The sequence below is a fragment of the Lissotriton helveticus genome, chromosome 10, assembly GCF_964261635.1.
Source record: "Lissotriton helveticus chromosome 10, aLisHel1.1, whole genome shotgun sequence".
NCBI lineage: Eukaryota > Metazoa > Chordata > Amphibia > Caudata > Salamandridae > Lissotriton > Lissotriton helveticus.
The window spans coordinates 75,359,666-75,387,238 of record NC_136071.1 but is presented as its reverse complement, the minus strand read 5'-3'; positions in this window follow the sequence as shown (position 1 = coordinate 75,387,238).

The following is a 27,573-nucleotide window of genomic DNA, read 5'->3' as shown; positions in this document are numbered from 1 at the left end:
CTTCTCTACAAGTCTTATCATACCATCCCGTTGTGGGTTTTCTGTTCTGAACATATCCTGCTTTATTCTCCCTCTTAAAAAACCCCTGCAACTTTGTAAAGAAGGTCGAGTGAGCATTAAGCGTGATTTCAGAGAAATTTGTCTTATTGACATGTGTACTAGGTGGGCAGTCATAATATCGAGTCTTTTATTTCGACTGGACAGAATATCGAGTATAAAATATAGAATGGACATAATATCGACTAGACATAATATAGACAACAAAAATATCGACTAGAGAAAATTAATATCGAATAGAATGGACATAATATCGAATCAAAAATATAGAATGGACATAATATCGACTAGACATAATATAGCCAACAAAAATATCGAATTTAAGGTAAGTTAATATTAATTTTAATTTTTTGTGTAATATAAGTCTGTAGCGGGTTGTGGGTTTATAGGGGAATAGGGTGGGAAGTAATTTAATTATAATTAATTAAATATGTTAATTTATTTATTGATATTTATTTAGAATTAATTGTTAATTAATTATTAATTGGTAATTAATTAAAATATAATTGGTAATTAATTATAATTGATTCATTGATAAATATTTTAATTTTAGTAATTTATTTTCTGTAGCGGTTTGTGGGTTTATAGGGGAATAGGGTGGGAAGTAATTTAATTATAATTAATTAAATTTTTTAAATTATTTATTGATATTTATTTATAATTAATTGTTAATTATGTATTAATTGGTAATTAATTAAAATATAATTGGTAATTAATTATAATTGATTAATTGATAAATATGTTAATTTTATTAAATTATTTTCTGTAGTGGGTTGTGGGTTTATAGGGGAATAGGGTGGGAAGTAATTTAATTATAATTAATTAAATATGTTAATTTATTTATTCTTAATTATTTGGAATACATTGTTAAATAAATAATACTTGGTAATTAATAAAAATATGATTGGTAAATAATTTTAATTGATTAATTGATAAATATGTTAATTTCATTCATTTATTTTCTGTAGCGGGTTGTGGGTTTATAGGGGAATAGGGTGGGAAATAATTTAATTCTCATTAATTAAATATGTCATTTAAATTATTGGTATTTATTTTGAATTAATTGTTAATTAATTTTTAATAGGTAATTAATTAAAATATAATTGGTAATTAAAATTAATTTATTAATTTTGAAATTGTAAATTAATTTATTGTTAATAGGTAATTAATTAGTATGAGTAGGCAATTTTTATAATTAAATAATTTTATTTTGTATTTATAAATAAATATGTAATCGTTTTTTATACACAAGTACAATAATTTATTTATTTGTAATTGGTATTACTATTTATGTTATTTATATCTATTTGTGAAGTATTTACTTTCCCTATTATTGCACTCTCTGAAGTTGGAATAGTAATTTTAACCCCTACGCTATACAACACTTTCCCTAATGTTGCACCCACTGGAGTGGGTATGCAACGTTTACAACGCAACTTTTACTATGCACTACCATTACAATGAAACTTTTACAACGCAAAAACTTTTACAACACATACATTTACAAAGCATGTTTTTACAACGCAGATACCTTTACAACGCATACCATTACAACGTAAGTATTGCTAAGTATATAATTATTTTTAAAATGTTATATGTTTGGGTTTTTGGGTAAAGGGGTATTTTTAGGGTTCAGGGTCAGTTTTCAGTATTTGGGTAAAGGGGTATTTGTAGGGTTCAGGGTCAGTTTTCAGTTTTTGGGTAAAGGGTTTTTTTTAGAGTTCATGGTCAGTTTTCAGTTTTTGGGTAAAGGGGTATTTTTAGTGTTCAGGGTCAGTTTTCAGTTTCTGGGGTAAAGGGGTATTTTTAGGGTTCAGGGTCAGTTTTCAGTTTTTGGGTAAAGGTGTATTTTTAGGGTTCAGGGTCAGTTTTCAGTTTTTGGGATAAGGGGTATTTTTAGGGTTCAGGGTCAGTTTTCAGTTTCTGGGGTAAAGGGGTATTTTTAGGGTTCAGGGTCAGTTTTCAGTTTTTGGGTAAAGGGGTATTTGTAGGGTTCAGGGTCAGTTTTCAGTTTTGGGGTAAAGGGGTATTTTTAGGGTTCAGGGCCAGTTTTCAGTTCTTGGGGTAAAGGGGTATATTTAGGGTTCAGGGTCAGTTTTCAGTTTTTGGGTAAAGGGGTATTTTTAGGGTTCAGGGTCAGTTTTCAGTTTCTGGGGTAAAGGGGTATTTTTAGGGTTCAGGGTCAGTTTTCAGTTTTTGGGTAAAGGGGTATTTTTAGGGTTCAGGGTCAGTTTTCAGTTTTTGGGGTAAAGGGGTATTTTTAGGGTTCAGGGTCAGTTTTCAGTTTTTGGGTAAAGGGGTATTTGTAGGGTTCAGGGTCAGTTTTCAGTTTTTGGATAAAGGGGTATTTTTAGGGTTCAGGGTCAGTTTAGGGTTTTTGGGGTACAGGGGTACTTTGTAAAAATAAAGTAAAATTACATTTAAATTACATTAATTAAATACAATTAAATAAAATTAAATTATATTATAATATTTTAAATTAATTTATATTAAAAAAAATATGATATACTTACCAATACTTACGTTGTAATGGTATGCGTTGTAAAGGTATATGCGTTGTAAAATCTTGCGTTGTAAATGTATGAGTTGTAAAAGTTTTTGTGTTGTAAAAGTTTTGATGTAATGGTAGGTGTTGTAAAAGTATGCGTTGTAACGTCATACATCCCTGGAGTGGGAATAGTAATTTTAACCTCTACGCTATCCAGCGCTTTCCCTACTGTTGCACCCACTGGAGTGGGAATAGTAAATTTTACCTCTACGCTATCCAACACTTTTGCTAATGTTGAACTCACTATAGTTGTTACAATAAATTTTAACCATTTTCTATGCTACGCTAAAAATGTTATATATGTTTATTTAATAATATGTTTATATATATATATATATATATATATATATATATATATATATATATATATATATATATATATATATATATATGTATTATTTTTGGTGATATAATTTTTTTAATTATAGAAATTATTTATTAAAATTAAAATTTTAAAATAATTATTTCTAAGTTTATATTAAATATATTTATTACTATATTAGTTTTAACTTAATTTTAAGACATTTAAAAAAATCGATATTTTGACAGTCTATATTTTTGTAAGTCGATATTTTGGAGTCGATATTTTGGTACTTACCTGTTTGTAGATAGGGAGTCGATATTTTGTCACTCAATATTTTTCACTCGATATTTGTGTATCTCGATATTTGTGACATCGATATTATGTCAGTGATCCGTGTACTAATCTTGTCTTGCATTGTTTAGGGTTTGACAGGTGTTAAGTGCAAACACCCATAGTTTTTGATGCAAAAGCCCTCTGAAATCCTAAAATTGCAAGGCACAGTTAGTCATTGGTCATGCATAGTTTACTGGTGGTTTACTTTGTCCCTGGGCTACTAGACTTTATAAGGGATTGCCCATCATGGTGTACCACACCCTCATTACTGACAAGGCCACTTTTTCAGCTTTTGGGCTAGTAAATTGATAACTAAATGAGAACATAGGCCCCCATTAGGATGGCGGGCGGACTTTGCCCGCCCGCCATCCTCGCGAAAAACGGGACCGCCCGCGAGCTGAGCGGCGGTCCCGCCTTGCATATTATGATGCGCCCGCCACAGTGGCGGGCGCATCATGCATTTATAACATTGCGGCGGGCGGTGTTTACACCCGCCGCAATGCTATAAATGCATGGCATGTATTTGCATGCACAAAGCCGCAGGCACCGGCAAATGCAGGGGGGTACCACAGGTACCCCCCATGTGCACCCCACACCTCGCCTTCACCATGGGGGCCCACAGGGCCCCCCAAAGTGAAGACCGCCTGCCTTTCTGTGGCGGCATTGCCGCCACGGAAAGGCATCTCCCAAATCCCATGCTAATATGGTTGGCGGTGTCTGATAGACACCGCCACCATATACACCCTTTTCCGCCCCGGCCGCATGGCGACCGGGGCGGAAAAGCGGCGGATGATGTTTCCGTCCGCCACGGTCCCCCTCGCCATAGTAATATGGCGGGGGGGAACGGGTGGCGGGCGGACAAGGATGTCGGGCGGATCGCCACCGCCCGCATGGCGGTGGCGATCCGCCCGACATCCTAATGGGCCCCATAGTGTGTAAAACTAATGGAAGAATCAGGCGAGTAGGGGCGTGGTATTGAGTGTGGACGCGAGAAAATTAACTTTGCCTTCAAATTCGAGAAAAGGAGGAAGCTTCATCTTCCAGGAAGGCAAGCATAGTTTATTTGACTTTGGTTGAAGAAACGTTTAAGCACCTGGCCAGCACCTGTGACAAGTTTCTGCTGCAGGATAACCTGTGGGTGGGACATCCTTCTGAAGGGAATCATGGCTAAAACCCTTTCTGCACTCTCCCAAGGCCCAAACAAGGGGGCTTTTGGGTGGGATTGGGGGATGTAGTTGGGTGGATGTGATTAATGACTGTGTTTTCACTAGGGGTCGGGTTTCATAAGTGGGGCAGTTGCCTAGCAGCGACAGACAGCTCATACCCTCAGCAGTTCTGAGCAGCACCGTAAATGTTTTCACACTATCACAAAGGGCTGCCCCTTTATATTCCAATGCTGCAACCTTCACTACTCCCTAACCTTGAAAATAATGCTCCATCAGGGGTCAGTCAACTTCTCAAATTTGCAGTTTAAATCACTTAGGTCAAAATACAATTAAGTGAAGACTGGGAATATGCGAATATGATTCATGTGTTTAGATTCCTAAAATAACAGTAAATACAAGGCGAGAAGCAATCAATCAATTAGAGTACTTGTAAAGAGCGCTACTTAACCATGAGGGTCTCAAGGCGCTGAGGGAGGGGGTGCCGCTACTGCTCGAAGAGCCAGATCTTGAGGAATCTTCTGAAGGCGAGTAGGTCTTGGGTCTGCTATAGGTGGGTAGGGAGGGTGTTCCAGGTCTTGGCGGCGAGGTAGGAGAAGGATCTGCCGCTGGACGTCATTCGTTGGATGTGGGGGACAGCGGCGAGGGCGAGGCTGGCGGAGCGGAGCTGGCGGGTCGGGGTGTGGAAGCTGAGTCTGCTGTTCAGGTAGGCTGGTCCGGCGTTGTGGAGTGCTTTGTGTGCATGGATGAGGAGCTTGAAGGTGATCCTCCTGTCGACTGGGGAGCCAGTGTAGGTCTCTCAGGTGGGGGGTGATGTGGCTGCGGCGGTGGACTTTGACGATCAGTCGGGCGGAGGCGTTTTGGATGCGTTGTAGTCGTCGTAGGTGTTTGGCTGGGATTCCTGCATAGAGTGCGTTGCCGTAGTCCAGTCTGCTGCTGACGAGGGCCTGTGTCACCGTTCTTCTTGTTTCGGTCGGGATCCACTTGTAGATCCTGCGGAGCATCCAGAGGGTGTTGTAGCAGGAGGAGGAGACGGCGTTGACCTGCTTAGACAGGGACTGGGAATATGCGAATATGATTCATGTTTTTAGATTCCTAAAATAACAGTAAATACAAGGCGAGAAGCAAGCATAATTCAGCAGAGGGAACCCCGAGAGTTGGAAATTACAACATGAGACTCGGTGGAGGAAATACAGTAACCACAGCATGAGTCTTAAGGCCACCTTTAGAGGTGGGCGGTGACATAAAAGCTGCCATAAAATTGCCACTAACGTATTTTGACACCAGAGTGAAATGTATACCGATTAAGAGTTTTAGGAATCGCAGCGACACGTGTGTTGCAAACTCCACTGGGTCTGATACAATGTCTACCAATAAGCAATGGTAAATGCAGCCAATGCAATCAAAACAAAATCCTCCATTTTAGGAGAGAAAAACCTGTCAAGAAGTTGCTCGATTTTACACTGTGTTTTGACACCATAATTACATGGGATATAAACTATTTAAACTATTTCTGTTCAATTCATGTTTCAGATGTCTAAATGAACAAAATTACATTTTTGGAGAAGATGGTGGTTATGCCATGTGTTGACTTTACCACAGACCTTCAGTCATGCCATGGAGTGCATAATATTGCCTCCTTCATTGTCAAGAGCCATAGTAAATAGCATATGCATGTCACACTTGCATCTATAAAGTGCAAAACTAGCATGGTAGCAACATGTTAAACCTGGCATCCTTGGCATGGTTTCCCCTGACTTTTGCCTTCTGACCTCTTCTTTTGCTGACTTGATTTTTGCTGGCTTAGGACTCTGGGCACTGTGCCAATGCTGACCAGTGCTAAAGTGCATGTCATCTCAGCCTAAAACGTGGTGATATTGGTTTTCTCACAATTGGCATATTTAATTTACTTACAAGACCCTAGTAAAAGCACTACATGTGCCCAGGCCCTGTAAATTAAATGCTGCTAATGGGACTGCAGCACTGATTTTGCCACTCACTTAAGTAGCCTTTCAAACATGGGAAGTTAAACCCCTAGCCAGGTCCAAACCTTCCTTTTTAATACATATAAGTCACCCCTATGGAAGGCCCTGGACAGCCCAAGGGCAAGGTCCTGTGTATTTAAAATGTAGGACATGCACTGTTATGTTTTTCATGTCTTGGTAGTGAAAAACTCTTATATTAGATTTTTACTACTGCAGGGCCTATCTCTCCCATAGGTTAACATTGGGATTACCTAATCAAAATGTATAGGTGCAACTTCCAATTGGGAAGAGATGGAAGCCCCAAGCTTGGTGTCTCTGGAATCCCAATTTAAAATCCTTACTTATGGTGAAGTTACATTTTAAGTTTTAATTCTGAAAATGACACTTTTAGAAAGTTGGCATTTTCTTACTTTAGCCATTTGGTGCCTTCTGCCTGTCTCTGAATACATGTCTGGAGTCAGTGATAGCTGGACTCTGTGCATTCCTAGAGACAGCCACACACAAAGGGAGCTTAGGTGAGACTGAAAGGACTTCCACATCCGGATGGGCTGTCCTGGGCAGAATGGGAGGAAGGATCTGACACTTACGCTTGAATAGACTGTGTCTGTCCCCACATGAAAGGCTGCATACCCCCCTGTAGGGAGTCTGGACCCAAGGTAGGTAGGGCAGGGACTCTGCACACATCAAAGGCCTCTCACTGAAGTCTCCCCCCACTTCAAAGGCACAACTGGGTATAAATACTGGACATCCGACACCACCAACTCAGCACACTTCTGGACCTGAGGATACTCTGCCAGGAAGGACTGCTGTGCTTCTAAAAGGACTGTCACTCTGATGGGCTCTGCTGGACTTTGCTGGACTCCTGCTCTGCTGTGCCTGCACTGCTGCCTACTGCCCTTCTTGCCAGGGAGTGAGAAGGACGGGACATGCATCTCTATACACCAGAACCAAAGGGACTGCAAGGGCTTGATGGCTTGCCTCCTGTTTTGAAGTCTCAGGGACATCAAATATTTCCTACAACCCTGCTACAGCACCTAGACTCTGCCAACTGTAAGTATAGCCTTTCCAAATAGAAACAATTCTGTCCTGGGCACATGGAAGTGGGTTTTCTGTGGCGTACCCATCAAACTCCATGCATCGCCGTCATTGTGCTGGTCAGAACAGACGCATCTCCTTCGGCGGTGACGCATCACCTCCTTTGAGGACTTTGCATCAGCAGCTGTGCAGCTCGATGACTCATCACCTACATCAGAACACAGTCGACACATCTCAATTTGCACATCTCAGAAACCGACGCATCGCCTTCATCCAAAGGGATCGAGGATGACGCATCGCCTCCTCTGCTCACACCATCAGGCCCCATCAATGGCGAAACAGGGTACTTTTTCAGCGGGACAAGGTAGGTCCCTGTATCTGACCCACACTCGATCACGGTTGGCCGGAACATTTGGATTTGACCCGGTCAATCGCAACCAGATAGCCATGGTTGGTGCTTTATGCTTCTAAGCACTATATTTAAAGATGTTCATTAGAAATACATAACAATGGTTCTACTTATTGGATTCTTGTGGTTTTGGTCTCGTTTTGTTCAATACATTAAGTTGGATTTCTCCAACCAAGTGTGTTATATACTTGTGTGGTGTTCTCACTGGTTTACTGTTTTACGTGTTGCAAAAATACTTTACACATTGCCTCTTAAGTTAAGCCTGCCTGCTCTGTGCCAAGCTACCAGTGGATGAGCACAGGTTAATTTAGTGTATGTATCTGACTTACCTTGACTAGCATTATGGTCCCTACTTGGACAGGGTCCATACCTCTGCCAACTAAAGACCCCATTTCTAACAGTGCACCATGTGTTGTCATTACCACAGACCTTTAGTCATGCCATGGAGTGTATAATATTGCCTGCATCATTCTCAAGAGCCATAGTAAACAATATATGCATGTTACACTTGCATCTATAAAGAGCACACCTAGTATGGTAGCAGCAAAGTACTGTACAAGTATACATTAATTAAGGATATCTACATTTGAAATACAATTACATTATATTTCATAAATGCGCTACATTTTAACTAAATCTAGAATTTTAAGAAAGAGTGATTAAATGATTTGCCCTGAATCATACAATTTTCATTCAAATGTCTGATCTGGGATTTGGACCCACATTCCCAGGTTTCAATGCCAGCAGTTTAATCGCTAGATCACATCCCATACCACTAAGTGATACAATACAAAAGTTTCCAGCCCTCCTCACTATTGTTTGGAGGAAAAATATTAGGATTGAAACCCGTCATTTCTTTATATACAGCGGGGCCGATTCACTGGACTAACTTAAGACAAAATCCTAAACTTACTACTTTTAGTATTCACAGAAGTTAGGGTTTTGTCTTAAGTTTGTCTTAAAACAGACTTAAGACAGACTTAAAACAGACTTAAGTTAGTATTTTGTCTTAAGTCTGTCTTAAGACAAATTTAAGACAAAATCCTTACTTCTGTGAATACCAAAAGTAGTAAGTTTAGCATTTTGTCTTAAGTTAGTTCTGTGAATCGGGCCCACAGTGTTTGACAGATTCAGCGAGAAAAAGCAGCGAGCACAATGTTACATCTGTGCAAAGAACTTACCAGCAACTCTAAGCGTACAGGAGAAGACTATGCACTTCTCATGCGGTCCAGCAGCGGGATGCTTGATGTTGTGGTCATCACATGTTTAGAGGTCATGCACGGCCACCTAGACTGCCCTGGTGTTTCATCACTCACAGTCACACAGAGAGATGTGTTCCGCAAGCTGCCCAGAGAACCAACAACAGGAAAGGTATGTGGGAAAGCCATATAAGCCTCACTTTCCAAGATGCTGGTCTGTTCATAGAATTCTATCTCAGCTTCCCAATCCTAGATGAAGTAGAGTCATTTCCTCTAATGTCAGTAATAGTTTGAAATATATATCACAAGGCATTTACAAGTGATGGATGCATCACAACACATTTCTTATCTGAAGTTTTGTTTCTTTCTTCAGCCTTTGTGTCCCTGATGTTTGCTTTAGCAGTAGGAACGTCTACAGGATCTACTTCTAGATATTGTTGCTTGGCTTTATTCTTTTCCTGGATGCCAGGGAGGGGTTGGTGACTTGCTCATAACGTCTGCATTAATTCTCACATTCAATCAGACCCCTTAAGTGTGATTATGCTATGTATCCTAAACAGGATGTAGTACAATGTCTAAGACGGTCCCTTGGACCATTTGCACGCTGATCCGGTCCGCCATGGGAATAAGGGCCATGGTCGCCACCACCTTTGCCGATGACTTTCTGCCCTATCAAGAGATTGCTACCTGCTGGGGACACCTGTGTGCTGTAAAAGGGTTTGCATATGCGGTGCCTCATAGTATTATTGCAGGTTTGCCGGCTGAGTGCCATGTTTAACGTCATGCTCTATAATCTTTTTCAAATAACAATAACAAACTAGAGATTTTTTTTCTGGACCAAAAATAAAGTGCCCCAACATGCAGGAAGTTATCTTTCTGCCCTTTAATGCCATTGTCCTTTTCCCCTGCTTGTGTCTGCCATACCTTAATTGAGGGACACAGCAAAGAAAATCAGTGAGGCTGCTCTGCTATCAACATGGCCGGCCAACTGCTGCTGTGACTTGGTGGTCCTGTGGCAGACGGACGTCTGGGTCGGAGGTTACGTTGATGGAGCCGATGGGGCTCCAATGATGGTTACCCAGCCATATCCCTACCTCGAAGTGGGGTGGCGGAATCTCAGGTTGGGCTGGGCGGCAGCTCCATCACTTTAAGGCATTCCTCCTGCTCTGCCAAACCCCAAGTGAGACTCAAAAATGATGGATTTTGTGCTGTACTCAGAGATGGAATTTCTTGCCTGTGCAGACAGAATTTCGGCTGGCCAAACTGAACCAGATCCTAGGCTGAATGTATTCAGCAGGAATGTCAAAGAAAGACTGGGGGCCTGATTCACAAACAGCCTCCGCGACAGATGCCCTGCAGTAGTGGTAGGACCTCCGTACTGTGGTTACCCATTGTAGGGCCCCGCCATGACTGCGGGCAGGGCTGGTTCTAGGATTTCTGGGGGCCTGGGCACAAAAGGAATGTGTGCAGTGCCTCTAATTTGCAAAGGAGGTGACACATGCAGGGCTGTTTGCACCTCAATAGATGCCCCTGCCAATGAAGCTGCTTTATGCATCCCCCCACCTGGGAAGCAACCCTCCCGCTCAGCCACTGACAAGCACCTCTTAATAGCTCCTAAGGGGCTGAAGATGTGGGGGTTGCTTATCACCAGAGAGAGTTAATACTGCCAGGGAGTTTAACAACAGGACAGTGGTCATCCCACAGTACCTCTTTGTGGGTGGGGGGATGGAGGCATAATTGTAGGACAAACCTGCAGAATATGCCTCCTTGCAACTTCAGATCTGTCAACTCCCACGGCGACACAAGATATCGGCTCATATCAAATGGTCACCCGTTGAGGAGCTGATATCCCATGGTGGCAGGGAAAATTAGCTGAAAAACATTGTAAATAGAGGATTTCCAGCTCATTTTCCGAGGCTTTGAACTGCCGACGTCCATTAAGGGGTGTGAAAACACCCCAGGATATCGGCACCAACAGTAGCAAGCTTTTCTGTTTGTTTTTGGATGAGGGGCTTGGGAGCAAAGTAGGACAAAAGTTCTTCTCATGTACTTCTTTCACGAGGCACCGACCCCTCCAAGGCCCATCCCCTCCACACACTATGAGATTTTTGTTCAAGTTGGCAGGTATGCAACTGGTTCTGGCCCCCTTCCTCTGATGGCAGCTAGGCCTGGGGAGGGGCCCCCTTCCTGTGGGCACAGTGCAAGGTTACACCTTTCGTGCCATGGCCTGGATGTGTTGCACTGATGCAGGGCCCCACGTTGATGGGTTGAATGCAGGGCCCTGGGCTGCTGCACAGCCTCTGCCAAAAGTGCGGATGCCCTTTATGAATCAGCCCCTAAGTGTGCCTGGCAGATTTAATCTGATATCAGCAGTGGCGGCTTGTGTCATTGAAGAGTAGCAGGAGGGGGGAAGGGGTCGGGGGGAAGACGAGCAACAAATAAAATGCAAAAAAAAAAATGAATTACTTGCAGCCAGCTGCATCACACATTTCTTCTCGAGTCCACTGCAGACACAGGCTCCTAGACTCCCCTGTGGCCAAACCTGACTGTGCTCTCTTGCATGAGAGCAGCGTCGGGATTGGCCTGAACCACCTGAATTTGCACACCCAGTGAGACTGGGAGCCTGTGCCTACCATCTCCAACCCGACAGCTTTAGTGCGCATGTCAGTTTGTCCGTCCTGAGACGGCCAGCCAAACCCACATGCGCACTGATAACAGTGCATACCACACCCTCTCCAATGACTGTCATCCTCCTGGCCCCGCCCCCAAAGACTCGGCCAGGAAAGGAAAAATAAAACAATAATAAAACTTGTTCATATCACAGCGGAGGAGCTGCCGCTGGATCAGTATCTAAGTGTGTCCAGGGCACAAGTCCGAAAAATAAGAAGTGGGGGGACGCTGACGTCACAACAGGAAGTGACGTCACGAAAGGTGGCTTGCACCATCAGACTCATTGCCTCCCCTTGCTCGACACCCAGTTAATCCTTTCCCTCACCAAAGACCCCAACACCGCCAAAACCAACCTTCACGAAGGCATGAAAGAAGTAGCCGTATGGATGAAACACAGCCGCCTAAAACTCAACTCAGACAAAACGGAGGTGCTCATCCTAGGATCTTCCCCCTCAGCCTGGGACGACTCTTGGTGGCCTTCCGCTCTGGGCACAGCACCCTCACCTACAGACCATGCACGTAACCTTGGCTTCATCCTAGACTCCTCTCGCTCGATGTCCAGACAAGTCAACGCAGTCTCGTCCTCCTGCTTCAACGTACTTCGCATTCTCAAAAAGATCTTCCGCTGGATCCCCCTCGAGACAAGAAAGACTGTCACCCAAGCACTGGTCACGAGTCGACTGGACTATGGTAACACACTATATGCCGGAATCACAGCTAAATTACAGAAAAAACTCCAACGCATCCAAAACGCGTCAGCGAGACTCATATTAGACATCCCTCGCCAAGATCACATCACCGGACATCTAAAAGACCTCCACTGGCTTCCCGTCAACAAAAGAATTACTTTCCGCCTTCTCACCCATGCACACAAGGCCCTCTACAATCTAGGACCCGAATGCCTCAACACTCGACTGTCCTTCTACAAACCCACCCGCCAACTAAGATCGTCCAATCTAGCCCTCGCCGCAGTCCCGCACATCCGAAAATCCACCATGGGTGGCAGATCCTTCTCCTTCCTGGCTGCCAAGACCTGGAACTCACCCCCCACTCACCTCCGCCTTACCCAGAACCACATCCCCTTCAGAAAAGAACTTAAAACCTGGCTATTCGACAAATAATGAACCCTTCCCCTAGCGCCTTGGGGCCCTCTGGGTGAGTAGTGCGCTATACAAATGCCTGAACTTGAACTTGAACTTGAGCTCCCGGTACAATAAGTGGGGGGATGCAGTCCACCCGCGTGGTACCCCGACTCAAGCCCTGAGTGTGTCTGTCTCCGCACCCATAGAAGCAGTGGCTGCTCGTCTCTTCCTTCCATCCTTGACTGCACAAACCCCCTCGCCACCCCCTTCCCAGCAACCCGCATGTCCTGCACACTTGCGACACATTAAAGGTTTTACTTCTTCCGTTGCGTATCACAGGCAGGAAGACACTGCTGGCAGCAGATGAAAAATCGAAGCTTCTGAGAATTACAACCCTGGCAGTAATTAATTTAAAGGGTCACTTGGGCAAGCCAGCTAAAGCGACCCGCGAAAATCCATCTCCCTTCGAGGGAAGGGGACGTCAGCTCAGTGAAGGCGAGAGAGAAAGAAGCCCTGGAGAATGAAGAGAACAGCTGCGTGGATATCGCCAGCCATGAGACATGATGCAGGCAAAGCGAAGCAGCACACACAAAAAAGAGTGAGAGCCACATGTGTGGGACAGTGAACGTTTATGAAACCTAGCCACAAACAGGGCTAGACTGGGAACAGAAAACGGCCCTGGCAAACTGCTGCTCAGCTCCACCCACCCCCCCTGGGGTGAAGGGGAATGCAGCCATGTAATTTGCGAAGGCCGATTTTATTACCGGGCCGATATTGCCAACCCCCGGTATCAAAATCGGCCCCCAGGGACCCAAAACTGGCCCCCACCCTAGCGGCCTCCTACCGGGGAAACGCCCGGTGCCCGCAATGGCCAGTCCGTCCCTGGCCACAAACACGTGGACAACAGCATTACACTTGCAGAACACTTCATCATTAACGCAGAATAATGCAGTGCACTCTGACAGTACTAAAGATGCCAAACAGTGCAACATGGAGGCAGCACACGACACATCACTTAAGCCATATGTATGTATGTATGTAGAAAATCGCATTTTTTTTGCGATTTCTTAAAATTCCTTAATTGTGATTATCAAATTGCGAATCGTAATTAAGGAATACTTTCCCATTCATTTCTATGGGCCAGGAGGCCCATAGGAATGAATGGGAAGTTATTCTCAATTTGCGATTCGCAATTTGAGAATCGCAAATTGAGAATAATTCCAAGGGTGCAGGGGTGTTCCCATGCAACCACCCAAAGTTACTAAATAAAGTGGACATGGTTTAGTTTCAGAAAACTATGGGCATATTATCAAGCACGGCGTTAAAATTACCGCTGCTTTAGCGGCAGCAAACTGGCGCTAAAGCGGCGATAATCGGCTTGATAATATGCCCTTGAGAATTCCAATAGAAGCCCATGCTGACACCGGAACATGGGCTTCCATTGGAATTCTCAAGGGCATATTATCAAGCCCATTATCGCAGCTTTAGTGGCACTTTTCTGCCTCTAAAACGGTGATAATTTTAACGCCTGTCCTTGATAATATGCCCCTATGTCTCTTGGATGTAGGCGCAAGGAAGGAGAACTGCTTTCATTTCTTCTTCCTTTTCGGACTTTGTACGTGTGCTACACTTTACAGCGCACATAAAAAGAGGGAAAAGGGTGAAAGTTAGTCTACGCGTGGTATTTTGTACTGGAAGGATATTCTTCCAGTACAAAAGCTATGCTAAACTCATGCAGACACCCTTCCACTATGGCACAATGGTGTCTCTGTAGCACACGGCAGCTGATTTCAGCACCGGCACTAGGGAGAGTGGAAGAAAATGTCATACTTCAGTAAATATGGCGCTCTCCTTTTCACGCAGCACAGCATTTGCGTCTGCTGTACTGTGCTGTGTGAGTCAGTGGTAAATGTGGCCATACATTTCTCTTGTTTAATGCGCCATCCTATCACCAGCTCCACCCACTGGAATTAAGCAATTCAGTCAAGTTTTCTACATAGTGATGGATTTGCCACATTTGCCACATAATACACATTCTGCAGTGGAAGGCCTTCACAAAGGCTGATTGATCACCTTTTTAAAGCTTGTTGCTGAATTTAGGTGTTAAACTGGTACTAATTAAATAAAAAATTGATAAAATAATTAAGCGCTACTCAGATAAAATATGCCACATTACACCACATAATTTGTCTTTTCTTGCCACATAATTTATTCAACCCTGTTGCATAATTTAGTCTTCCCTGTTGCATATTTCAAGTCGCCATGCCTGCCATGGAACACTATAGTAGACGTGAATACTACAGTGCACATGTAGAAGGCAGTGTGTAGCAAAAGTGAAACGTTGAACTTCCAACCCTGGTAAATTGCATTACTTACAGTGCAGATGATGATCACTGGATTGAGATACAGGTGTCAAATACTATGTTATGTTATGTTATGTTACGGGTTTGTTAAGCGCGACAGCTGCCCCAGCAACGGGGCGTCCCGGCGCTAAGAACCATAGCATATCCTTCTTGGAGGGGAATTCAGTACAGTACAGTATTACACTAATTCAACAGAGCATTCCACACACGCAACGTAGCACTTAATCGTATGTGAATTGCATTTTACATGCAAAGCACTGCATTACACAAGTGGAACATTACATTTTACTTGTGGAAACATCATTACATAAATAGAACATAAACATAAATATTCATAAAAATACGTAAATAGACTACTAGAGTACATATACAAATTTATATGAATTGAAATCTACATTCATGTGTTAAAAATTACAGTAGGTATATACACAGGTCACAGGCCAGGTCGCTCCCCCACCGCATCAGCACCACCCTTGCTGCCTCTACTTTCGAGCCAGTTTTTCTCCCGCCTCCCGCTCCCGCCGCTGCCTCCCCTGCGGCCCGCCCCCCGTGCCTGATTGGACCCCTGCTCCCCCTCCCACCTGCTCCTCCCTCCCTCGCCCCTTCTTAAGGGAGGGCGCTGCGCACTAAGGGAGCGACTCTCGACCCTGGTCACAGGCCAGGTCGCTCCCCCACTGCGTCAGCACCACCCTTGCTGCCCCCTTGCTGCCTCTACTTTCCCGCCAGTTTTTCTCCCGCCGCTGCCTCCCCTGCGACCCCGCCCCCCGCGCCTGATTGGACCCCCGCTCCTCCGCCCACCTGCTCCTCCCTCCCTTGCCCCTTCTTAATGGAGGCCACTGCGTGGCAAGCCCGTCTGTGCCCATCCGCGCCTGGACCGCGCCCAGCTCCAGAACCCCTGGCCCACGCCGAAGCCAAGCTGCCCGACTGAGAAACGACTCCGCCGCCCTCAACGCACTCAACACCGGACGACCACCCGCCTGCTACCAAGCCACCCCGAAGCGCACCCATGGACCCTTCACCTGCCAAGCCTGCAAATTCACCTGCCTCCGTACCTGCACCCCACCCACCAAACACAGCAACGACAACAACAACCACCTCAAGTGCATCCTGCTCAACACCCGCTCCGTCCACAAACACACCGTCGAACTCTGGGAACTCCTCGACACAACAGCTCCAGACGTCGCCTTCCTCACGGAAACCTGGATGAATGCCTCCTCGGCCCCCGACATCGCCATAGCCATCCCGGACGGCTACAAAATCACCCGGAAGGACTGCGTCAACAAAACCAGGGGAGGAGTCGCCATCATCTACAGGAACACCATCAGCGTCACGACCAATGCTGAAGACACACTCACCGCCGCCGAACACCTACACTTCCAGATCCACACCGACCCCCAGACCACCCTCAGAGGAACCCTCATCTACCGACCTGCAGGCCCACGAACACAATTCAGCGAGACAATCGCCGACTTCATCAGCCCGCACGCCCTAGCCTCTCCAGAGTACATCCTCCTAGGGGACCTGAACTTCCACATGGAGAAAAACAACGACAGCAACACCACCACCCTGCTCGACAACCTCGCCAACCTCGGACTCAAGCAACTAGTGGACACACCCACCCACCTCAACGGCCACACACTCGACCCCATCTTTTCCGCCAGCAACCACGTCTCCTTCAGCCACTCCTCCGGACTACACTGGACCGACCACAGCTGCATCCACTTCACCTTCAAAAAGACCACCTCCCACCACCAGACACCACAGATCCCCCGCAGATGCTGGAGCAAAGTCACTACAGACCAACTGACCGCATCGCTGAGCCAGAACCCACCTGCCGACACCCCGACACCAACGACGCAGCGCACAACCTCGCACAGTGGATCACCAACTGCGCCGACGACCTCTCCCCTCTGAAGAAACCCCCCCCCAGGCAAGACTAGCAACAGAAAAAACGCACGGTTCACAGACGCCCTCAAAATCGCAAAGATATTGTGCAGAACCCTCGAAAAAGCCTGGCGCCACAAGCGGACACAAGAAAACATGACAGCCCTCAAGAGCGCCACCCGCGAATACCACCAGATGATCCGCACCACCAAAAGGACATCATTCAAAGAGCGGCTTGACAACAACGCCCACAACAGCAAGGAACTCTTCAGCATCGTCAAAGAGCTCTCCAATCCCAGCGCCAGCAACAACGACATCTCACCGTCACAAGACCTCTGCAACTCCCTCGCCACATTCTTCCACCGCAAGATCACAGACATACACAACAGCTTCAGACCCCGCCCCAACCACCAAACCTACGACCCCCACCTCCAGCCTCAACGCATGGACCTCCATTAGCACCGAAGACACCACCCACGTCATGAACAGCATCCACTCCGGCTCCCCCTCCGACCCATGCCCTCATCATATCTTCAACAAAGCCGACACCATCATCGCACCCCACCTCCAGAACGTCATTAACAACTCCCTCACGTCAGCCACATTCCCTGAAAGCTGGAAACACACAGAAATCAACGCCCTACTGAAGAAACCAACAGCGGACCCCAAGGACCTCAAGAACTTCCGCCCCATCTCTCTCCTCCCCTTCTCGGCTAAAGTCATCGAGAAGACCGTCAACAAACAGCTGACAGCATTCCTCGAAGAAAACAACTCGCTCGAACCATCCCAGTCCGGATTCCGAGCCAACCACAGCACCGAGACCGCCCTCATCGCAGCCACCGATGACATCAGGACCCTGATGGACAACGGAGAGACAGCCGCCCTCATCCTCCTCGACCTCTCGGCAGCCTTTGACACCGTCTGCCACCGCACCCTAATAACCCGCCTCTACAACACTGGGATCCAAGGAAAGGCCCTAGACTGGATCACATTGTTCCTCTCCGACAGAACCCAGAGAGTCCGCCTCCCACCCTTCCGCTCCGAGGCCTCCAAGATTATCTGCGGCGTACCCCAGGGCTCCTCACTCAGCCCTACCCTCTTCAACATCTACATGAGCCCCCTCGCCGTCATCGCACGCAAACACAACATCAACATCATCTCTTACGCCGGCGACACCCAACTCATACTCTCCCTCACCAAAGACCCCCCTCACCGCCAAAGCCAACTTCCAGGACGGAATGAAAGATGTCGCAGAATGGATGAAGCTCAGCCGTCTGAAGCTCAACTAGGAGAATACGGAAGTCCTCATCCTTGGACAATCCCCATCCACCTGTGACGACTCCTGGTTGCCCAGGACGCTGGGCACCGCACCGATACCCACAGACCACGCACGCAACCTGGGATTCATCCTAGACTCCTCCCTCACGATGACCAAGCAAGTCAACGCAGTCTCGTCCTCATGTTTCAACACCCTGCGCATGCTCCGAAAGATCTTCTGGAGGATCCTCACCGAAGCCAGAAAGACGGTCACCCAGTCCCTCGTCACGAGCCGGCTGGACTACTGAAACGCCCTGTACGCCGGAACCACAGTCAAACTTCAGAAACGCCTTCACCGCATACAGAACGCCTCCGCACGACTCATCCTCGACATCCCTCACCACAGCCACATATCTGCCCACCTGAGAAACCTGCACTGGCTCCCCGTCAGCAAGAGGATCACGTTCAGGCTGCTCACCCACGCACACAAAGCGCTCCACGACTCGGGCCTCGAATACCTCAACAACGGCCTGTCATTCTACACTCCCACCCGCCAGCTCCACTCCACCAGCCTCGCCCTCACCACCATCCCTCGGATTCGCAGAACCACCACCGGAGTAAGATCGTTCTCCTACCTGGCAGCCAAGACATGGAACTCCCTCCCCGCACACGTACGACTGACCCAGGACCATCTCACCTTCAGGAAACACCTCAAGACCGGGCTATTCGAGCAGTAGCGGCACCCCCCCCACCCTTCAGCGCCTTGAGACCCTCACGGATGAGTAGCGCGCTTTACAAATTGATTGATTGATTGATTGATTAAAGTTTATTTCAGTTTTTTTGAGACCTATACACTGTTAGGCGCAACTCATCATTCAACCACTCAATCTTTTAACGAAAGAAAAAAATGAAACAACTGAACTATATACACAAATTTATGTAGGATTCATAAAAGGTGTATCTGCTTTTCGTTGCAAGAGATGGCTGAGAACCTTTTGAAACTCAAGCCACAGATCAATGAGGGGCATATGTACAAGGAAATGTCGGAGCATGGAGCTGCGCCTAATTTGGCAGCGCCGCGCTCCGACATTCCCAAAATGCAGGGATGTGCCCCATTTACAACAATACGCTGTAGCCCTTGGTTTCCCTAGCGCTGGCTTAATGCCACTTTGTCAAGATGAAGCAGGGCACTAACCCACCAAGACATCAACAAAAGTGACTTTCCTGTGGAGCAATGCACTTGTAAAAATGCCCCTGAGTTCCTTCACCTTGACCTGAATCCTGGTAGGACCAAGGGTAGTTACAGTTCTACTGAGTCAGTAAAAGATAAGCTTTGAACACCCCTTTATTGATCCAGGTATTGTGAATTTAATCATGTGTGTGCTGCCAAAAGTTCTAGCAATCTTTGTCCTGTACTTATTTTTGTCAAGATTCCCAAGCTTTGCTTGTTTGACGATCTAAGGCTGCTGTTGGTGTAATTTCGGAGCCAGTGTTTCCTGTGTCTTACCCTCTTCCCTGGTTCTCCATATTGCTAATTAATATCACTATTCAGAATTTTAATTGGAATGGGTGTTTAACTGAAACTGCCAGTTATGTCCATGGGGGCATTTTAAAACTTGAGAGGAATAAACTAGCGTGAGAGACAGATGCATGTGATCATCCTTGGATGGAGTTAGTCCTGAGTATTCTCATATCCTTACTTTCTATGGAGCCGATTACGATGAGCCTAATTACAATCTAGGCGGTCGGAATTGAAACCGGACGGTCATTCCGGCTGGATTCCGATGGGCTGATGGAGCCCATCGGCTGATAGGAGACCGGTCCGTAATCCCAATTGACGGCATTTCTGCCTTTGGGTTTATGATGCTTGGTTTCCGTGCCGGGCTTCCTGACATGGAAGGCCTGTCGGAAAGCGGGTTTGGGGCCCATCGCTGGGCCAGCTTCTCTTTGCGGCATCCGGTTGGAGGCCGAGGGGGCACTTATGGTTCCCACCTGTTGGTCCCTATTCAACGCCCCCAAATAGGCCTACACCCTTCATCTGCCCCCTACATCAGATGCACAGATGATACTTCACTGTGAAGATTAACATCTTAAAACATTGTATGCAACTGTGTCTATGTGGGTAGGCCGAATTATCTCGTAAGGGAGACCATTACAACCCATGGTGGCTCCCTATATATAATTTTTGCAAATATTTTTGAGGATCTCTTACGCTACTACCATTGCTTTTTCTTTTTCCATTTATTCTTTCACCTGAGCACTACCTTTTCACGTACCTCTTCTTTCTGGTAATAAACGTGTGGATACAACATTGTATATCAGAAATAACCCTGTTTCTACAATATAACTCATTGGTTGAATGATTAAATTCGAGGTATCAACCTTCTTCGGAAGTGGCCTTTACATTACTTCTGATATTCTATGTGTTCCTATGATCTCATGTGCATTAACAAGTATATTTATGATATAAAAAATGTTTTAAATTTCAAGTTACAGCAGTCTAGGACCACTGTTTTTCTGTACTGAGTGAGGTCCTGCTTCATCTGTTTAGGAAGTACTGTTCCTTTACATGATCCATGAATTCCAAGCAGGGCCGGACTGGGAACCAAAAACTGGCCCTGGCAAAGTGCTCGGCCGGCCCCCCCTCCCCACTCGGGGGGGTTGGAAGTGCCGCCGAGCGCTTTGCTAAGGCCGGTTGTCGGACGATTTTGTTACAGGGCCGATTTTGCAGCCATGCTGCAAAAACGGCCCTGTAACAAAATCGGCCCTAGGGGCTCAAAACCGGCCCCCACCCTTGCGGCGCACCGGGGGATTAACCGGTGCCCACTATGGCCTGTCCGGGCCTGAATCCCAGTGATCTTGGGTATGTTGCTGGTTTGGAATTTCATAGTTTTGGTGATTGTAAGGAGAATGTGATTTAACAGATGTATTTCTTGCAGGTGAGCTGATTAACCAATGTGCTAGTCTACAGTGGAGAGCTCTGTTCTGTGAGCATGGCTGAAGCATGACCCTGACCCTCTGGGCAATGCAGGGTGTCTTGAATGTGCAACATCTTGCGGCCAGAGTGTGAGACAATCCTGTTACTGAAGGTGTAGGTGCTGGTGTGCTGCTCTGTTTTGTATCCTTTTCAGTCTTTAGAGTATGAATAGGGGACCTCCTAGGTAGAGTCTATAGGATAGCAAATTCTAATCCTTAACAATCCCCTGGTATTTATGCCTTAGGACCTCAGATTTTTGGTTTATGGTGTGATGTAGTCTCCTTAATAGAATCCCTCTCTCTATACCACTGTAAGCCTCAATAAAACAATTTTAAGCTCTGACATCCAGAGTCCACCCTGTAAAAAAAACCCTGGGTAACATCAGTGGGGGTGAGAGCCGTGGTAGCTGGTCTCAGGGGAGGGAGAGGGGTTTACGACGGACAACAATGGACGACCAAAATAAAAAAGATATAAATGCAAATTAGAATTTACCTGCCACATTTCCGCTCTTCTGCTCTTCGGGCTCCACTGCAGGCAGCACAGGCTCTCAGACTACCCTGTGGCCAATCCTGATGCTGCTCTCATGTCATTAAGGCAGCATCAGGATTGGCTTGAGGGCTCTCGATTTGCACTCCCAGGGAGATTGGGAGCGCGTGCCTGCTGTCTCCAACCCAGCAACGCAGCTCGGGTTGGAGACAGCTTTAGTGCTCATGAGGGTTTGGCCAGCCAGAGATGTCCAACCAAACCATCATGTGCACAGATAACAGTGCCCACCACTCTCCCTGTGCCTGCCCTCCACAATGGCTATGCCCCCAAGCCTCGGCTCTGAGAGCAAAAATAAATTGATAGTGAACAAAGTTTATCATCGTTTTATTTTTTACCTTTTTGGGGCTGCCGACATGGGGGGGAGGGGGCGACGCTCCTCCGGTATAGCAGAGGAGCCACATCTGGGTGAGAGACTCTGGATGGTTACACATGAACATGTGTACTTGCATGTGTTTACACATGTATAGGCTGGCAATCAGAACCTCTGAGCACAGGTAACATTACGGAGATAGGATCAAGAGTAAATTTGTAATGGCTTGCTAAGGCCTTATAATTCAATAGGGAATCAAGGAAAAAATGGCCCATTCCATCTTGGCCATTAGGGTGGCCATACTTTTTCCAATTAAATTTCAAAAAATGTCCATAACAATGGTATGAGTTTATGAATTTAAGCCCAAATGTTGTTTGTCAATATTTTCCCTGAAGTTTTTCACAGGAGAATGCACTTTGGATAAAAATGACTTGTTATATACCAGTAGGAAACTTGATTGAGCAACACATTTCTTTTGTTGAGATATTTTTTGTATGGACGTGTCTTTCGCATATAAAAATATGCAAGATTTCATCATGCGAAGTTTCAAGTAATTTTGTGAATTTCACATAATCAGTCTGCTTGCGAACTCAAAAATGCCTTTTCTTATGTACAAACCACAAATTGTTAATTGGATAACAAGTTTATGAATCACAATTTGGATTTATGACCCAATACCGATTCTGTATTTGGAAGGGCGTGTTTAGGGCGTCCCTCCAAAGTACAAAATTGTTGTTGTATGTATTAATGTTTTGCGACTGAATACGGATCACAAAACATTAATATTTTCCCACCACCTCAAAGGAGGTCATAAGCCATTTGACAACGGGAAGGTGTCCCCAGGGGACTTCTTCCCCTTTTGTGAATGTTGAAGAAAACATTTTTAAGAGTAGGCAGTAATGCATCATTCACCTAAAAAATATTAGTTTAACGTTTCATTTAAAAAAAAAATTTCAACACATCCTGTGTTCCATTAAGGAAATTTATTAAGAAAAAACTGCCTTATTTAAAAGCAATCATAGACATGGTGGTCTGTTGATCTCAGCTGGGCTAGGAGGCCCATAGGAATGAATGGGAAGACATTCTCAATTTGTGATTACCAATTAGAGAATCGCAAATTGAGAATGTAATTTCAAGGTTGCAAGGATGCCAAAAGGACACCCTGTTGCACCCCTGAAATATGCATGTATGCACATTTTGCGCACATCCATGCCCTAAGGGCATGTATGTGCGACATACGGCATTTTTAAAAAATCAAAAAAGTGCTTTTTTAAAGAAAATCGCATATTACCACCAACTTGAAGTTGGTGGTAATTTGCAATTCCTTAAGGCCAAATAAAAAAAATCTGGTCCTTCCAGAATTGCATTTAAGGAATCGCAATTTGCAATTCCTTAATTGAATTCTCAAAATAGAGAATCACAAATTTTGCGATTCTCTATTTTGCGATGGCCTTTTGGGATGATACATCCCAAAAGGCTTTTTACCATTCGCAAACGGGAAAAAGGCGTGATATATATGGCCCCATGTCACAAAAACTCTCTTTTGCGATTTGGAATCGTTTCCGAATCGCAAAAAGGATTTTGGTACATTGAAAATGGCAATTTTCCCAGTCACAAACCCTGTGACTTTCGGAATCGTAGGGTTTGCAACAGTAAAATCATCAGGCCCAAAGCCCCATTTAATCGCCTCTTCCTTATCAGCCAAGAGCCATGTCAAAATTATAATCAGGGCTTTTTGAAAGAAAATGGTACTGGGAAAATGGGGTTTCAGGTTGCTCCTTACGAATTCTCAGCGGTGTCAAGGTGCAATGGATGCCGGAGTCACGTGATCGGACAGGACTGGTCCTCTGTAGATGGGAGGAGGTTTTGATTACAGTCGATTTGATCCCGCCTAGTGAAACCTCCTGGAAACAGCAGCTGAAGGGTCCCTAATCGAGTGCTGCCTGCTCTCAGGTGCGCATCCATTACAGAGGCCTGGGTGTTGGTAAGCTAAGCCCCCTCATTGCATTACACTAATAAAAACAATATTTCACTCTAATGGGTTTACGGCCGAGTGAAATGTTAAGCCCAGCATTATGTGTGAGGCGCGCACTCAAAAACTGCTGAACCACAGCCCTGGCTTGGATTCTGAGCTGCTGCCGAGGACATGCCTGGCCCTGTTCCACAGAAGGGGGAGAAGTGACACTTTTACTATTCAATTGTTTCTTATGGATTTTAAATAAAAATAAATTGGCTGTTTTTAAAGCGTGAGCTGGAGAACGGCCTGTGTAAGCACAAGTGAGAAGCGGTGGGGTGGGGGGCAAGTGGGGGGGGAGGGGGGGAGGGAGAGCTTTAAAGCCTGTCCCTTCTCTGAGGGTGCAGAGGCAGGAGACAGAAGCTGCAGTGCTTAATTTGTAAAACTAGAAGAGCCAGGACCCGATGTATTAACCCCTTCGCTGCTGCCGTCGGCCGTTGGACGTCACGTGAGCTACCTCCCTGGTGCTGCGCACGTCCAACGGCCAACGCGGCCGCACCCATTTCTTCGAACGTTCAGCACTGGCGCTGAACGTTCGAAGCAGGAAACGGGTTAACAAGTCACCTCACGCTGTAGGAATAGCTTACCCACAGTTGTTTTATTACTTTCTTAGGTATATTGAACACCTTTTATTATATAGGAGCTGTGCTCCCTATTAGACAGCTCCACTATGCGGTGGACTGTCGTAAATAAGTGCTGGTGTTGAGAAACAAGTGCTAAGCACCAGCAAACACCGCCACAAATTAAGCACTGAGGTGTAGCAGGGCAGGCCACAGGACAGAGAGGCACAGAGATTCTGCCCTACTGTTTACACTCGAGTGGGTCAGCACCCGACTCTTTCTGTGCTGTTTAAAGGTATCAGGCAAGGAAGAAGCAAAATGTCCATACACATCTTTGGCATCATTATATGCATTATTTAAATGATGACAGAGTAACTTGGAAAAACAGCAAGGCCCAGATTATTAACCTGGACGGCAGACTCATTGTTGACTTAGTTCCACACATATGCTTTAATATGTCATGGTCGTGGTGTAGAACAGAAAATAGCAATATCCGATATCAAAGTCCTTCAACCTATGGGATACAAATAACATCATGTTAGACCTCCCCTGGGGCTTATTTTATTCACCAGCCCGGATGGAGGGCGCAGGGCTCCACCCACTCTTATGCATAATGCACCCTCTAGCAACCATGCTGGCAAAAGCTGCCCACGCGGACCAGCCGCATTCCATTTGCGCAATGCCTAACTTGATCAGTACATTGACCCAATTTGGGCTGCTCCATAGCCTTTATAAAGTTTTTGAAGTTGTCAAAATCTGAACCAGCATGAGGTTTGGAGGATTTAAGGACTCTATAACCACAGACCTGCAAGTTCTTATTCCTAGGGAGAGGAATTAGTTGCGTAGCAGGGCCCTCCGATGAAGAAGTAAGCACTGGCAAAGGCAAAGGACATGTAACAAGTTTAATAGCCGGCACCTCTTATTCTCCAGTTGGCCCTCTTCCTGCCACTTAGGGATATAATCCATGGTGACCTGACATGGGAGTGATCCTTTCCTTTGTTTTTGTCAGACGCTCTGCAATACTAGCCGATCAAAGATGGTGAAAAGAAGATCAGAGGCTGGCATTGGGCATGGGATGTTACACAGTATATTTAGGAAAACAGAGACCCAACGGTGGAACCTTCTTCTCAACAGCACCTAACAAACAGGCTGCCGAGAGGACGCATCGCGGTCGTCGCGGGGAACCACGTTGCATACTAGACGGACGGTCCTATTATAGACCGATCACTTCATTTATTATCATCCAACTCAGTATTTTTTGGAAGCATCGGAATTGACTGCTCATCTATTTGAAGCATAGTGGAATCTTTCACGGGATTAGTTGGATCATATTACAGTTAACAAAAGAGATACACTTCTAGCCACATAAGGTGCCACATTTTCTACTGACCGTCGAGTAATTAACATCTCTGAAGCTGTCACCCTTGAAACTAGACCTGAAGAAGTCCCCTGTTTTGGGACGAAACGCGTCGGCTGTATGGTGCTTCATTTATGCTTTTGAAATAAAGGATTACAAATTGAGGAATATCACCCTATTCGACTTATTGAATCTCATATATCGTATACTATATGTTGTGGTGCACCTTTGCTGTTGTGATTATGTAACACAGTATATGTCCAGAAAAGAAAACAAGCCCAGCCAACCACAGAACAAATGAATAATCATGAACTGCCCCATATCACAAAGATGTCTTTGTACCTGGCAGCCATGGAGTAAGTTAATAAGAAAGATCAGTTTCCATAAACAGGATATGCGTGAGGAATGTAAGATTGAATTACCTTTAATAAAGGCAGAAATATAAGAGTGCGGTGATTCTAACAGTATACAGTGGTAAATACACCTGGAGTTCTATGTTACAAAAACTGAGGAATGACACAACGCTGTCATCCAAGACAGCATGGCAAAGGCAGGGAGAAAAGAAGAGCAACTTGCCCCAGATATGTGAAGGATGACCAGTTATGTCCTGACTGCCCAAGAGGAAACCACAGCCTCATGTGTGGCTATGCTACAAAAGAAGTCACTTGAAGATGGGATCGGGCCCATGTTCATAGAACTGACTTTTGTGATGAAAATCATAAAAGTGGAATTCCTTTTTGCAGCCGCCACAAGACTTAATTGTGCTTTTGTCAAACCCATATCCCATTCCTTCCTTCTTTCATTTCTGGTGTGAATTCTGCTTTTAAGTTGATCAGTGTGTAAATAGCCCTGTCTAAGTGATCTATTATCCCATATCATCAACGATCTCTTGGTCACCTCAGATATATACAACTATCTGGGTCTTAAGGTTTTGGATATCATTGGAAGGTCCCAGACATCGCTAATTGCTCTGTCAATGAAAAGCCACAGCTTTTCTGAGTCCCATGCTGATCACTCCACTAGGATTCTGAGGTGGGCAGCCTGGTAAAATGTGATCACATTTGGTAGTGCCAGACCTACCTTTATTAAGGGGCCATTGTTAGACTGAGTGGTTTCGAGCTGGCTGAGATGCATCCCAGCCAGACAGATCCACCAAATAGGATGAGTACGATACACTTGTTCGATAACCTGTGATCACCATCTGGTAACTTGGCACCGAGCAGTCTGGCTTATCCTCGGGGCTCGAGTGTAAAGTGTTAGCACAACAACCCCTCAAAACCCACTGCGTTCACCACAAAAAGACTCCACACCGTATGTATAAAAACTCTTGTCTTTATATTACAGATGCACACTAAAATCAAAACGAGATAAACATTGTATATACGCTCTACTGCTATACGCAATTTTCAAAGTTCTCTATTGAAATCAAAACAAACACACATTCTATATACACTTTACAGTTATATGCAATTGTCAGACTTTCCCATTGCAGAAAGGTCCAACACTCACCAGTCTCTGAC